General features: G+C 52.5%; 1 long non-coding RNA gene across 1 annotated transcript in view; it reads left to right on the top strand.

Annotated features, from left to right (window-relative positions):
- The window catches only part of LOC107510272, a 166,502-nt gene extending 151,851 nt beyond the window's left edge, over nucleotides 1-14,651 (top strand). The window contains exons 5-6 of the long non-coding RNA XR_004951645.1: nucleotides 12,171-12,385; nucleotides 12,561-14,651. This is a non-coding gene — a long non-coding RNA (uncharacterized LOC107510272). The remainder of the gene's footprint in view (nucleotides 1-12,170; nucleotides 12,386-12,560) is intronic.
- The last annotated feature ends 1,391 nt before the right edge of the window (nucleotides 14,652-16,042 follow it).

Raw genomic sequence — 16,042 nt, 5'->3', positions numbered from 1 at the left:
GGTCCAGTTGAGCTGTGGCTCTCCCAGAGGTCGGGGGCCTTGAGCTGCTGGGGGCGGGGGGGATCGATGGACTCCACGTGGGGTCCCTCCGTGTGCGCGCGCACCCACCCCCGGCTGCCCAGCCCGCGGTGCTCCCCACACTTCCCAGCTCCTGGCTCCTCCCCAGGTTCGCCAGGTGGGGTTGCACCTGAGGGAAGGTGATGGTTGGGGTGTTGTTAGTTTGGGGTCCTCGTGTTTGATTTCATGGAGCCTCCTTGCTCTCGAAGAAGGAAAACCAAGTTGGCCTTAACTCAGCGTGGACTGAGGAATTGGCGTCCTCTGCTCACCCGGCCCTCCTCCGGCCTGCCTCGGCTCCCTCTGCAGGAAGGCCCTGAGCGACTGCGCAACCTGCGGGGGGACCTGCTCCTTGGCGGGGCTGTAGGGGAGAGGACTTGGGGAAGGGAGGTCTGCGGACAGGAGCTCTGTCTTTGAGATTCAGGGTGACATCGGTCGTAACGATAATAGCTAAGATTCATCGTACACTCACCACATCACGTCCAAAGCGCTGGCCCAAACATGTTCCACCGAACCTCTCATTTCATTCTCACAGGGAGGCTCTGAGGGAGGACCAGCCGGAGCTGGTTTTTTTTTTTTTTTTTTTTTCTTTTTCCCTATGAGGAAACTAAGCCACAGAGAGTTGTAGGCATTGGCCCGCTCGTAAGGGCCGAGCCAGGATTCGAACTCAGGCAGCACGGTCTCTGCCTGCCCTGCGTACTGCCTTTTCGAGTGAGGTGGCCTCTGCGAATTTCCAAGCTGTGGGCTGCTGTGCTCCTGGGCTGGGGTTTAGAGGACCGTGCTGGTGACTGGAGGCCACCGCCGCCACACCTGCGGACTCAGGGTCTCAGGTGCGGGGTCCCTGGATTTGCATCCTAGCTGTGCCGCCAGCTGCCTCTGGAACCGCCGCAGAATCACTTATCGTCCTGGTCCACCCTTGAAACGGGGCGAGGCCCTCCCTGGAGCGTGACGTCTCCCATGTGCTCAGTGTGCCCAGCGTGGAGCAGACACTCCCCGAACGCTGAAACGCTGGGCTTCGTGCCTGCCTTCCTGCGTCCACGGAGCTTGACCTGGTTTCTTTCTGGCTCCTGGCCTGCGAGCTCCTGCAGGATACAGTTACAGGTCTCTTTCCAAGTGATTCACTCTCAACGGCCGGGTGGGATGCCGTCCGCAGAGCGGGCCGACACCCCTGCGGGCTGGGCCGGGGTGCCTGTCCAGGGACATCCACCATGCTGAGCTGTCCTCTCCCCAGGAAAGGTCACCTCCAGACTCTGAGGGGCCCTGCCCTTTGTGGCAGCTGGAAGGAAAGATTGAGGCCAGCTCAACTCCCGTTCTCTGTCCACAGCTCCTTCAGGCTGCCTGGCTCCCCGCTGGCCGGGCAGAGAAGGGAAGGGCCGCCTGGCCGGGCTCCAGAGCAGCCCAGCACGCCCAGCCGTGCAGGCTGTCCTCGCTCTGAGCCCCTTTAATCCGGGGGCTGAGTGCAGTGATCTGTGACTCGGGCTTCCAGGAGCCTCCCTGAGCCAGGCACCGGCGTTCCCAGCCACCTCCGAGGGTGGTGGAGAGGTTGCTGCCTGGCTCCATGGAGCTTGGCAGGACGTGGGAGATGGGACCAGGGGCCAGAAGCTTCCGCGGGAGGCACGAAGGTGCCTGGTGCCCCGGGAGGTCCTTTCTGGGTCTCGGGAAGGAGAGCGTGAGCTGACAGTGGGGAAGAGTATCCGGTGAACACAGGCCGGATGACCTGGGGGCCCCCACTCTGCAGGTGCAGCTTCCTCCTGGTCGTGGGGCCACCACCGTCATCATCCTCCCACGCACCCCGAGCAAGGCACGTGGCGTTGCCCGGACTGAGCGGAAGTGACTGCACTGTGGAGCCTCGACCCAGCGCATGGCCTCCCACTTCCTGTCCTCCCCTCTCCTCCTCGCTTAGGACACTTCGAACAGCTTTTTTTTATCCAAGAGAGGTGGGGCGGGGTGGAAGAGGTGCTTTTATGCAGGTGAAGTCATTGAGGAGAGCAGCAGGTGGGGGCCAGGTGAACCAGGTTCTGACCTCAGCGCGGTCACTTGGACCGGGTGACCTTAGGCAGGTGACTTAGCCTCTCCGTGCCTGAGTTTCTTCATCTGTAAACCGAGGACCAATCCTACTTTTCAGGACGGTTCAGATGATCTGAAATAACGTGGCCCCTAGTACAGTGCCTGGCTCACGGAATAATCAAGGAGCAAATTGTTCTTTGTCCTTTTTCCCAAAGGATTCTATGCCTTGCACCCACCCCCACGTGGTTATCACAGCCCCTCTTCTGCAGACCCCCATGCCGCGGGACCCCTTTGGAGCCCAGTGGCCAGGCTGTGTCTGCGCCTCCCTCGGGAGGAGCCGGGGCTGGGCCAACACGCTGCCCAGCCTGCAGTTACTCACGGGATGGGGTTGAAATTGGCCTTGGAGCTGCCCGTTTCACGCTGCTGGCGGCTGCCGGGGAGGTGGCTCTCTTCCCTGGGGGCAGATACAGTCTCTGGGCTTTAATGTGATGGCGGAGGAGCTGGGTATCTATGACCTCCGACCCCCAAAGGCCGCTCAGCCCTGAGTAACCCACTTCTGGGCTTTGGCCTTCAGCCGCCACCCTGCCTGTATGAGGAAGGCTGTCCTCAGAACTCTCCAGGCTGCCCTGGCTTCCTGGTTCTAGGGAAATGCTGACACCGACCTGGGAAAGAAACGGACAGTGCAGCCCCCGAGTTGGAGACGGTGTCCCCGGAGACCCTCTGCTAGCCCAGGAGACAGCGCCTGTCTGGTTGGCCGGGCCCAGGAGGACCCTGCAGAGTCCCAGTTGGAGACAAAATCTGATCGGATTTTATGATTCCAACCCCTCATCACTCCTCCAGGGAGCCTCCGTGAGCTATACGTGTGCAAAAAAGATTTTCCTGGGTCTACAGTTTTCCCTGTTTCCCCCATCATGTGCATCAGTTTGAACAGCAATTTTTTTTAATTTTTTTTTTTTTTTTTTTTATCCATCTTGCCCACTGAGCGCTGAGCATCTGGAAGGTACTGATTGTCTCCCTAACACAGCCCTTGGCTCGCGAGGCCACACGCCGGTGGGCTCTGGGGAGAGGTCTGCGCGGTGGACCCGACGAGGGTTTGAGAGATGACCCGGGTACTCTGAATGTCCTCCGGAAGCTCGTCTCCTGGTAGCAGAGTCCTGTGTTTGTGGGCGTCGGGCACCTGGGAGACTTACCTGTGCCGGGAGGCGCCAGGTGAGCAGAGCGTGCTGCAGTCTGGCACTGACTGCCGCCACCTGCCCCTGTGAGGGGAGCTGGCGTAGGGTCAGAAGCCACGCAGCAGCTTCTAAAGCGTGGAGAGAATGGGGCTTCGTCTGGCCAGAAATCTGCTCTGCCCATAAGCCCAGGCGAGCCGGAGCCCGTGGGTGGGAGGGGTGGGTAGGCCGTGTGCTGTGGCCACACCTTCAGCACAGCCAGCCGTGAGTCAGGCTCGTGGTCACCTCTGAAGGGCAAAAATGAGAAGCAGCGGAACATTTATCAGGTCTTAGATGCACAAACATTATTTTGGAGTCAAGAGCTTGGGTAATCTGAAGCCATCTGCCAGCAGGCCTGGGTCTCGGGTTTTTATTTTTATATTTTTGTATCCTGAAGTGAAGGATTTGAACTGGTAGCTCCCTTGGGAGGCTCAGACATTCGGTGGGAGAACCACCGGCAATGGTCAAAGAGGGACAATCCTTGGGCCGAGAGGCCTGGGGCTAGCGAAGCCCTTGGGGAAGTCCTTTAACTTTTCCGAGCCTCCTGTTTATTGCAATTAAAGTATTCTGCCTCGCGTAGCTTCTGGAGTGAGTACGACGGCTGTGTCAGATGATACATGTTCAAAAGTATCTTCCAAAAAAGGACCTCTAAAAATGTCAGGTATTATCGGTGTTTGTTCCAAGTGGTGGTTGGCAGGACTCAGGTGAGCTCAACCCTGACCCCGCCCCCCCGCCCCCACCTTTCGCTGGGTTCTCTGGAACATTCTCTAAATCAAGAAGTTGGTTTTGCTTGTTTGTTTTGGCTTCTGACAGACAAAAAGCCTCCCGAGATGCAGAGAGCCTCCCGGCAGCCAGGCCAGTGCCCAGAGCGCTTGGCCTGGGCACCGCCTCCAGGAAATTGGGCCTCTTGTGACCAGCGACACCATGAGCGATTTCTCTGCAGAAAGTGGGTGGACCTGGAATTTGGCAAACTTGCCGTACCATCGGCTCTTCCAGCGCCTCTTGGAAAAAGCCTGGTCCATGCCCCAGGGGTGAAATGGTCCCTTTGATCTGGGCCAAGTTATTGTTGAAACTGCGACAGAGGCCAGTTCCTAGGCCGATCTGCCCGTGCCCCAGTGACGCTGACACACCTCGTAAGCCAGCGGCACATCTCCCCAGGACCCTCCGAGCTGAGCCCAAATCCGTACTTTTCGCGTAGGGTCAGCCATGCATAAAGAAATACGGTTTCATACATTCAACTTGAGTGTGCTTTCTAAGCCAAGATACAGAAGAAGTTGACGAGTAAATAATGTAACATTACAAAGAACGACAGCCTTGTGTTTCATCTCAAGGACCAAGAAATAATGGAGTTGGACACAAAATGTAGTGTAGCAGAGGAATTGCAAGGCAAGACTTTAAAACTCACTGGCTTTTCAGATGTTGGTAGGCTCTAAGCTTTCTTATTTTTGGAGGTCCCACCCTTCATCTTATCAAAAGTGTTACAATGCACCCACACCCCACATTAAATATAATTTTATGGGGGTGGGGGAGAGAAGACCTTTATAATATTCTGCAACTTTGAGATTTAAGAAGAAAGATCTATTCTTGTGATTTAAACTTTATTACATTCATTAATAACTATTTGAGAATTGACTTAAATTACCATTGGCCAGTTAACCATGTTATTTTGTAGATTTTTAAATAAACACTTGGTAAAAATAGGTTTTGTAGGTCTTTATATTCGAGAGCCAATACTTTTTTTTTCTTTCATCTTTTTTTTTTCTTTCTTTCTTTAAGGCTTTAAATGTTTTCATGCCTATGTGGCCTTAAAAAAGAAAAGTCTTGCTGGAGGCAAAGGCCTGCATTTCATCCCTGGCTTTGCAGAAACTATGTGTCACTCACCGGGTGACATCTCTCAGCCTCACTGTCTCTGTCCGTATATGGGGCTAATTTGCTCTCACTGTTTCATATTAACTGAGATCACAAAAGAGAGCACATAGCCCAGCGACCGACTTCTACTTAGAAACCTATCTGGTTAAACATGCGAACATGGAAAACTAAACAAAAGCCATGTGATTCTAGAGTTTGGAAAACATTAATTTGGATGATTTCCTCCTAATCTCTAGTAAGATCCTGAAAGCTCAGATATTAGATAGATAGATGGATAGATAGATAGTAATTATAAGAAATTTTATTTATTAAAATTTCAGAATAATTTTACCGTATCTTAGGTGTACCCGTAAATTTTCTATGATAAAAAGGTTAGCCCAGGGAATTACTCAGAGAAGCAGTAATTGATGGAGAGGAGGTTTGGGGTTTACTTGAGGGAACAAGCTTTTCAGGCCCTTAGAAACTTCTACTTGGAAGCGATTAGCGTGTTAATTAGGGAGGATTCTTATCAGATCCCGCAGAACCTAACCTTGGCCCTGCCCTCTTAGACCAGGTGCTTTGCAGTTGGCAATGACGCCAGCATCCCCGTCTTCGGCAGGTTTCTCTAACTGAGGGTTTTCACTAATTCGGACTGGCCTTCCTCCCTGAGTTTGACCTTGGGACCCGGGTAGAGGTGGACCTTGACGGGTGGTGTCGTGGGCGGCCCCCAGGAGGCCTTCCCCAAGCACATGACGAATGCACACGTGACATGAGTCACTCCTGAATGACTCCAGGTAGTTTACCCAACATGATATTTGGCAGCCATAGTCCTTGTTTTTCTAATTGGAAGGGCAAAGCAGTGGATTGATGGATGGGCAGCAGCAACCTGGAAAATACGTGGGCATTCCAGGGAGGGTCTGCCAGGCGCGTGGTGCCACTTTGGGTGGTGGCTTCTGCTTCAAGACCATGCGCCTTGGTCGTCTCTTGGTTTACTTTCTGCTCAATGATATTCTTGAGGATGGAGGCAGCACTGGGCTTCAGGACACCTGCCTTCCAGCCTGGATTCTGTGAATAACAAGCTGCGTAGCTTCCGTGAAGTCACTACAACCATGGATTAGTTAGGCTTTATAGCCTATTGAATTCAATGAGGATGATATATCGGGGGAAATTAGATACTTTCAAAGAGCGCGCTCTGAATGAATGAGGTTTCATGCGACTTTGTTGTCTGGTTAAAAGAGTGAACGTGAGCTGGGTATAGGTTCCCAGATGGCTAAGCAACGCACCCCAAGTATCAATCAAAGGCTCATTTCAAATCTCAGTTGTGCCGCAGGCCCCCGTCCTCGTCTCGGTTCTTATCAGTGGCCTGACTAACGATCGGGAGAGTCCGAGGACGACACCAGGCTGGGAGCGAAGCCCGTGTGATGGATGCAAGCGTCAGGGTCTCTGATCATCCCCGTGGACCCCGACGCTCAGCCAGACCCAACAAGATGGAAGGCTTTCAACCAGGGCTGTTTCGAGTTCATGTGGTTTCAAATTCAGAAGCGCACGAGCTAGATTAGAGAGCCCTCCGTTGGCCGCAGCTCACATGAAAGAGATCTGGAGGTTTCAGCCGACCCCAAGCCTAATTTGATCCAACAGTCCGACCGTTGCTAAAAATGCTCAGCTCCTTGGAGGGGCCGCCTGACGAGACATGTGGTAACCAGATCCAGCGAGGTGATGCTACAGGGTCTTCTGGCCTGAGCAGGCCACGTCTGGGGGAGCATGTTTAATGCTGCACATCATCACATTTGAGGAGGAAAAAGGGTGAGCGTCGGGGGCGTGCGGTGGAGGTGCAGTTGAAGATCCTGAGGTGGGTTAACCGGGACGGTAGACGTGCTCGGGGGCTCGCCATCCCGTATTCTCCCGCGAAGCGCACGGGGAGCCAACGCCCACCAGCCTCCGCTGTGGTTAGCATCCGACTAGCGTCGGGGTGATGGAGGACGGCGGCAGCTGACGCCCTTTCCTCCCCGTGCCCTGCACAGCGCCCTCACGGTGTTCGGCGCTTACCCTTCTCCTTCCCTGGGCCTGAGGGTGTGGCAGGACCGCGAGATGGAAGGAGCCCGGCACCCCGAGTCAGCTGCAAGGCTCCCCTCTATTTACCATCCACTTGGACGGGGGCAGGAATGGAAACAAACCTTCTTTGTGTTCAACCGCGGAGATTTGGGGGAGTGTTTTGTTTCAGCAGCTAGCATTAATTACCTCGATGACCGAATACAGCTGTGGAAGAGATGATCAAGATACGATTGTTACGGTAACGGTTATTACTAATGATGGTTCTGTGCTAACGCTATGTGTGGGGATTAATCCATTGAGATAGTGCTTTGTTCTCACTACAGGACACTTAAGAGAATGAAAAGGTGACTTTATTCTCCTGGAAATAGGCCCCGGGGGAAATGGCTCCTGGAGGAGCAATTATAACTCTCCCTTTCGCTGAATCCCAGTTTTGTTTTTTTTTAATGCCTTAATCAATTGTACTTCCCCCGCTTGCTAGTTACGTGATCTCAGACAAGTTACTTGACCGCTCTGTGCCTCAGTTTCTTCATCCGTAAAATGGGCACAAAAAAAAATAGCACCTGCTTCATGGAGTTGTTGGGAAGGTTAAATGAGTTAATCACACAATGCACAACACTAACAATCCATGTTGGGTTTTTGATTTAAAGGGCCGTCCTCACGAAACTCCCCATGAGGGTCTCTGGGCGGATAGAACAAGTTCTCCACCAATGAGGAGGAGACAAGGTTTTGGTGATCTCTCCATAATGGAGCCCAGGCTGGCCTGCCCTTCAGTGACCTGGATGGGGGGAAGGCAGTGGGAGGAGAAAGGGGGTAGATATTCAAGTGCAGCGGTGGAGCCCTGTTCCCTGGGGAGGTCCGCGTAGGAGGAGGGTCTGACAGCTGGGGAGGGGCCGACTCTGAACCCGGAAGTTGGATGCCTCCGATGACGGGGGCCGGCCCCTGCCACACAAGGACCGCATTCTCGCCTGTGACCCAGGGGCCGCATGAGCCCTGGGCTCTGGAGAGAAGCTCCGTCAAGGGTGCTATTACAGGAGGGTGGGATTACCCCCTGCTGGGGCAGACCAGTATACAGGTAGTGGGAGATGATATGTTGCTGAGGGCAAGAGCTGCATGTCCTCCCTCCTGCCCCTGCCCTGTGATCCTGTGCTGTGTCCTTTAAAAAGCCAAGAACCTCTCTAGGGCTTCGCTTTTCTGTAAAACGAGGCTAAGGATACCTGCTCTGTCCTGTCTGGGAGGAGATGATGTTAAGACTGCGGGTGCGGAAGATCTCTGCAGACGCACTTGTCGGTCACACACAAAGCGCTCCCTGATGCAGGTGTCTCTGGTCGTTTTAACTAAGAAGGAACTTCTTCACCTCTTAAGTAGGCTCAAGCTGTTTTATGAGGCCAGGGGCACCTGGGAACCGGAAGCGATGGACAAGAGGCCCAGGATGCAGAGGAAAGGGTTCTCGCGAGAGCGGAGAGGGAACCAGATGCATGCCACGGTCCGGTTAGAGTGGTCTTCTTGGGGAGCGTTTTCAGGGTAAGAGCCTTCAAAAGGGCCGCAGGGCATGGGAACAGGTCCCAGGCCATGCTGTACTGTTGCTCTTGGCCTTTCCCTGCCTTCACCTGAAAGTGGGGTGGTGCTTTATGCACCCCCAAACCAGCAGGGCAGGGGTGGGGGTGGGGGGTGAGGGGAAGGGACCGGCACAGGCGCCTGAGCGTCTCACGTAATAACTCAGGACGGCCTGCAGCCCAGGGAGGCGTTTCACACTCTGCAAAGGCAGATAACGAAGCATTCTTCCCAAATGAGAGAATGTGCCTTTTCTTTGCACAATAAAATAATTAAACCAGGATTTCTGGAGGCCCGACACCTTACCCCCTCACAGTTTCTGCAGAGAGGGAGCGGGGAGCGTTGAGCTTCGTTGGGAGGAGAGAAGCTGGCTGGGACGGGGCTCGGGGCTCGGCTGGTGACGGAGAGAGAGCAGGCCTACTGAGGAGGGTGTTGGGGTCTCGGAGGGCACAGGGGAGGGGGCCTGCTGATTTCTCACCATCCCAGATGACATATGACTTAACACGTCCCCAGGTCTCCGGGGCTGCAGCTGGCTGTGTATTTCCAACATATGTTTGGTATTATCGGTGTTTTTATAATAATAACTGTGGTCTTGAAAGGGACTAAAATTAATTAAAATGCAGCACTCTGCCACATTTTACATTATTATCATAGGAATGCTCGCCTGCCAAGGACCTCCCTTGGGGGAGGTCATCTTGCCCATCCTCCCCCCTTCCCCCCCCCCCCGGCTAGGTCCGTACCCTAGTTGGCTGTACCAGCCAATGTTAGAAGATTGTCAGGGAGGGAGAGCCTGCAGTCTTAAAGGCTAAAACTCTTTCTTTTAAAGAAATCTCGCTTGGTATTTTAACTTTGATCGGGAGGACCACGCAGACACTCACATGCTATGCTTGCAATTGCGGACATTCACCGAGGAAGTCCCCACTGGTCTTGTTGATCCAACATGAAAGGCACCCGCTCGAGAGCATCCTCTGGTTCGGGGGGTCCTGTGCATTATAGGATGTTTCGCAACACGCCTGGCCTCTCTACCCATGAGCTTCCAGGAGTATCCCACACCCCTGTGACAATCCAAATGTTTTGAGACGTTGGCACATGTCCCCTAACCTCTGATTTAGAGAAAGGCTCTCTAAAATTTCTTCCGAGAGCCAGGTATCCAGGGGGGCAGACGGGGCTGTTGCATATTTCGGAAAATCCTGCCCCTTCTCCCTTCCACCCCCTTCCCCCAACCCCCACCCCTGGAATCGGCTCTAATCCAGGGAGTAGTGACAAGTGAGTGTGTCACTCGTGAGTAGGGGAACAAGTGACTTGCTATGAATAACATCCTGAGGTCTGTGCGTGATTCACGTTCTTGAGACAAATTGGAGCGGGTGCTAACGTAGGAACATCTCTTTCGCTCTCGCATCGCAATCCGCGTGGCCGGAATCACCGTTCCCTCCAGCCCGTCGCAGCCTGCCTCAGGCTGGGCAGGCGAGTTTCGCTAATAGGCCCTGAATAGTGTGGCGACTACAAATTATTGCCATGGTTTCTGGTTCCGTCAGAGTTGGGCTGGTCCTCGAGACAGCGCGACATGCAGGATCGCCATCTCTGACTCCACCGACGAGAGGACCTGGACTCCTTGGTGGGGGGTGCCAGACGCTGGCGGCCCCGCCGGCTCATCTCCTGGAACTTCCCTGTCACTCACCACTGTGCTCCGCCCACGGCTGTCCTTTCTCTACCTCGGACATGCTCCCCGCCTCCCCACAGTGTCTGGAACCCTTTCTCTGATGCTCCGAGCACGGCCGACTCCTCCTCCTCCTCCTGTCCTTCACGTGCCAGCTACAACGTCACCTTCTCAGAGAGGACGGGTTCCCTTGACGTCTAGCAACAGTGTCCTGTCCTGCCAAGTCAGACTCGGTCATACGGCCACATTCTCGCTCCACGGCGCATGTCACTACCTGCGATCGCTCTGGCTTGTGTGCCCTCGTCCCATGTACCTGGTGGGTTCCCCAGGAAGTAGATGCTCGGATGGAATCGCGGGGATTGGGGAGGGTTGTTGGGGAGATACACCTACGGAAGAAAAGGGGAGGAAGCAGGTTTGGGCAGGAGGCGTCATCAGAACGTGGCTTGAAAAGTCTCTACGCCTGTCAGGGGCTCCGGAGCAGAGACGGCCCACTGGAGCGTCCCGTGTGGGTAGGAATAGCTCAGCCCTTGGCACACCACCGTGCTCGGTCATTGTCCAGAGGCTGCCCCGAGAAGGACATGACTTTAGCCGGAAAGCAGAAGAGGACCTTGGAGATGCGAGTGACCGGTGGCTGCCAGCCAGGCGTGATCCTCCCAGCCAGGCCGCGAGTCCCTTCCTGAAAGGGGATCTGAGTGACGTACCTCCACGTCTACTGTCCCAGGCTAGCATGCACCTTCTCCTAGAGCCGGAGTCCTTTCCTGTGGCCAATCCCTGTGCCCTAGAACAGATCTCGGTAGGTGATACAGGCTCAAACAATATTGCGGAAACTTGCTTTTGCGTGTTTTGGGGCAGGGGAGGCAGGGAACTGAGGTTTCAACTATTTTCTGCTTTGCGATGCTTCCAAGATTTTAAACACTAATTCACGCCCTTGGGGGCCTCCTTTTGCTTGCCTCCTGTGGGATCGGGGTTGTTGGCTGAGTGATGGCTCTTGAGGCTGCTATGTAAGCGGGGGGTGAGGTAGGGTGGGGAGGGAGGAACAGAAGCCTAGGGGATCCCCAGGGACACGGGAAATGCGACTATCAGGTGGGCCAAGGGCCCGTACCAGGGGGCCGTGGGTGGCTGTCAAACCGGAATGGTTATCGGGTCTGGCAGAGCCCAGCCCCTTGGGTGGCCAAACAAACCTCAGATTTGGTGTTCCCAGAGCCTGGGCGTTGGGGAGCTTGCGTTTTCCTGGTTTAGCCTTTTTCCTGGCCCAGCATTATCCTCTGCCCGAGGATCGGGCCGGGATGGGCTCCGTGCCCTGAGCCGCCGGGCCACGTCGAAGCCCACGGTGCCAGGAGAACGGGCCTCAGCACGCAGCCTCAGTCCGTCTGCAGCATGTGGTCAGGCACAGGGGTCTTCCCGGGGGACGGAGACGCCTGCGGGCAAGCGCCCAGGGGCTTTGGCACAAGGAAAGGAGAGTTTAAACTCTGTACCGGAAGACATAAAGGGAGAGGCGGGGTCTGCCCTGGAAGGGTGGGGTGCCTGGCTCAGAGAGCAGGTGTGAACCTTCGTTCATAACCTCAGAACTGCAGGAAATAGAACTCGATTTTCTCATGACTCCATCCTGCCAGGGCATTCCAGAGTCCCCCTACCCTTATTTATTTATTTGTTTTTTAAATTTCAGGGGCTGGGGAAGGCTGACAGGGCACCGTGGCATTGGGGGACAGGCAGCGTGCTCTGTCTGCATCGTTAGTCCACACTGGACTCCTCTGAGATCTCCAACAGCTTGTCAAGAGGTTCTTGGCTCTCAGTCCCCACAGGTGGCGGCTGAGACCCAGAGCTGGCAGAGGAGCGAGACCCACCGAACAGAAACTTACCAAGTAACTGCTGTTGGGGGATCTCAGAAGCCATGAAAACCCAGATCGGAGTCCGTTTTCCTGAATCTACACATCTGGGCGGGTGTTCGGGTGGTCCAGACAAAGGCTTCAAAGTGAGAGGGACCCAACTTTGCATATTAGCCCTGCAGGTGAGTAGCAATCCTGGGAAACACCTTTTGTTTTCCTCTGTCTCCACTTCTACATCTTTAAGTGGGAGTGATGCTTGCGAAGATAAAACACAAGGATGTTTAGAAGGCCCTTAGAACAGGATTTCACCTATTCGTGACTAATCAATTACTGGTTCTTTTCTTCTCTTTCTCCTAGGAAGTCCACTGATGAGAGAGAGCAGCTCTCATCTCTGTGGTTGTGAGAATTCACCGCTGAGCCTTCACCAAGTGCTCGACCCCTGAAAGCTAAAGTCAAGCAAAAGCAGAGGAAGAATTACTCAAAACAGTCCACCTTTTCTTTCTTAGCTCTAATACCCAGGAAGATTGATAAGCGAGCATCTCATCTTGGCACAGGTCCTAACGTGGCATGACTCAGTCCCTTGCAATGCCCCACATTGCCAGGTGACTTATTTCATAGCTGACAGTCTCTCGCTGGAGGCAAGATTTCCTTATTCAGTATCAATTTCTTCCACCGATTGGCGCCATTCCATTTCTCATTGTTGTGCACGCCCACCTAATAGAACGGCGGCTCTAAAACTTCAGAAGGAAATGCAGAATGAAATTCTTGCCTTTAAGTGAGCTCACCATCTACTGAAACCAAAAGTCTGCGGGAAAGATAGTGGGGAGGGATTTTTTTTTTTTTTAACCCGTGGAGAAAGCACGTGTGATCACAACTACAGCTTCTTCTTCTAGACGTAAAGCTGGGCACTACACCCTTCTGAAGTCAGATGAATTCTCCGCTTTTGTGCACTCGTGGTTCAAAGTCAAGGGCAAGAGCCCTTATGGTCTGGAGGCAAATGAGTGCTGGAATTTCAAAGGATTGACCCGCTTTGTGTGAGCTCAGAGCCTAAGAGCTGGGAGGGGCAGCCCCAAAGCACAATGAGGTCACTTGCATACAAGACCCTTCCTCCTGTTTAGGGTACAAGGGAGCCCAAATAAAACATGGAATGCGCCTTACGTTCCTCAGGTGTGAGTCTCTGACTGAGGCCTGAAGGTGTTTGACAACATCCCTTAGGAATTGAATTTTCTTTATTCTGACTCAGAGGTTTGAGGCTGAGGAGGGCTTCGAGGGGACAGGGGCACTGGACTAGGGGGAACTGTCACTTAATTTTACCTGCCCCTTGCCTCGAAGCGATACATCAGTAATACTGCCCGTGGGTTCTTCAACAGTGTGGATTTCACTCCCTATCCTTGGGCCGTTCCATTGGGGAGCGCAGAAAGAGGCAGCATTCAAGGCCGGCCTGTTTTTTGCGAAGCTGTTTTACCTCCTTTGGCCAAGGGGAAGAGGCAGGAGCTGCACCGAGATCCCCACAGACTCAGGACCTGCCGCAGCCCTCCCAAGTGGTCTCTTTCCTTACCGTCAAAAGGACGGCCGATGCCTGCGCTGAAAATCTAACTGTGATCATGCACGGATTCCCTCATTAAGACGGAAAACCTGAGTGCCTGTGTGCTCTTCCCGTTTGCCCCTCTCCACCCTGCCCACCTGCTCTGTGTCCCAGGCGACCATCCTGTGTGAACTGCACTAAAAGACCCCCTTCTCTACCCCTCCGGCTTCCGGGTGGCTCTGGACGATGGGTGGGTTTTGGTGGGAGCTGGGACAGGAGGAGAGTGAAGCTGGGGTCTTCGCTGCCCCCTCCCCATTCTGCCCCAGGTGGGTTCACTGACGACTGTTCATTCAAGGGCAGCTGTTGAGCCCAACTGTGTGGCAGTATCTCTCATGATTTCCCTACACCTGCCCACACCTTGTAAAACAATCCCTTTAACTAACTCACCTCAAATTACCTCATTTGAGTGTGTCATCCATTTCCTGCCTGGATCCTGACCGACACAATGACAGAAAATTAAATGGAAGAATGGAAAAAGGAGAATGGCAGTTACCAATGCTTTTGCTTTCACATTCCTTAGGGGTAAGCTAAGCTTTGGGGAGCCTCGCCCAGGAGGGGGTGAGGAGAAGAGGGGATGGGTAACACCGGGGTAATCGCAGGAACTACCCACTTTCTTTCATTTTTCCTTTTATTCTTACTGTTTTCATTATCGTTATTCAAATCACGCAGGTGTCACATAACTACATCTCGGTTATAAACAAATAAAACAATATGAGTGAATATCTATTGAATAATTTAATCTGTCCATGTGCCACCACCCTCCTTCCTTCGGCCGAGTGCACTTTCTTCTGGTCCCACATGCACACGTGTGTGTGTGTGTGTGTATGTATGTACACGCAAATACAGAGCGTATACAACATAAATTTGGTTCAGAGTATATGTATCGTTCTGCCATTCTCTCTATGAACACCTCATTCTTTTTAAAATGCTGTGTCACATTCCATAACCTGGATATATTAGAAGCTATTTAATGGTTTCGTGGGGTATTTCTTTTTCTTTTTTTTTTTTTTAGTTTTTCAGTGTTACACAAAAGATCGCAACAAACATTCTAATACCTACGCCTGCACACATACACGCATGCCCCCTAAAGTGGGTATTTCCTTGGGGTAGATACCTAACCACAGAAGTAGGTTAAATAATATAACTTAAACTTGGTGAGTCAGCCTGGTTGACCCCCGTGAAGACCAACCACATCAACAGTTGCGGGAGCCCGTTTTCCTCACACTCTCCCCAGCTCTGTGCAGTATCAACCTGCTTAAATTCGGCCAATCTGGCGGAAAAATAAAGAAATACTGCTTGCAATGGTGGTTTCTGGGAGACAGAGTGTCGTTCGTTGCTGTTTGCCACTTGGACATCTTCTGCAAATGTTCTGTTCCCTTTCCTGTTTCTCTGGAGTGGCTGACTCCGAACCTATTATCTTCAGATATAAAGGCAAATATACTAGTCCTTGGGCTGTTCTTCGTGGTTATATCCAAATTCAAAACATATGATTTTGCCAGAGACTTTCAGCAAGTCTCCAAAGAGAACTAAGATTAAGAAATGAGAGAGGAAAACCCAAATCTTAAAACACGCGGATCACATTTTCCGTAATATCTACTTATGTAATTTTGTTAATTTTTTTTATTTTATATTAGTTTCAGGCATACACTACAATGGTTAGACATTTATATAGCTTTTGAATTGATTGCCCGATTACGCCAGCATCCATCTGGCTCTACGCATAGCCATTACAACAATATTGACTATATTCCTCCTACGTCCCGTGACCGTTTTGTGACTAGTAATTTGTACTTCTTCATCCCTTCACCTTTCCCACCCAGCCCCCTAATTCCCCTCCCCTCTGGCAATCACCAGTTTGTTCTCTGTATCTTTGAGTCTGTTTTCATGTAATATGTTCCTTTTGTTCCGTAGTTTCATAACATAAGTGAAATCATATGGTATTTATCTTCCTCTGTCTGACTTATTTCACTCAGCATAATACCCTCTAGTTCCATCCATGTCATTGAAAATGGTACGATTTCATTTTTTTTTTATGGCCGAGTAATATTCCATCGCATAGATCTACCATAACGTCTTTATCCTACCATCTGTTGATGGGCACTTAGGTTGCTTCCACAGCTTGGCTATTGTGAATAGCGCTGCTGTGAACATAGAGGTGCCCAGATCTTTATGAATTAGTGTTTCGGTTTGCTTTGGTTAAATACTCAGAAGTGCAATTGCTGGGTCCAAAGGTAGTTCCACTTTTAATTTTTTG

The sequence above is a fragment of the Rousettus aegyptiacus genome, unplaced genomic scaffold (genome assembly GCF_014176215.1).
Source record: "Rousettus aegyptiacus isolate mRouAeg1 unplaced genomic scaffold, mRouAeg1.p scaffold_m13_p_6, whole genome shotgun sequence".
Classification (NCBI taxonomy): domain Eukaryota; kingdom Metazoa; phylum Chordata; class Mammalia; order Chiroptera; family Pteropodidae; genus Rousettus; species Rousettus aegyptiacus.
This window is presented reverse-complemented; position numbering and strand designations above follow the sequence as displayed.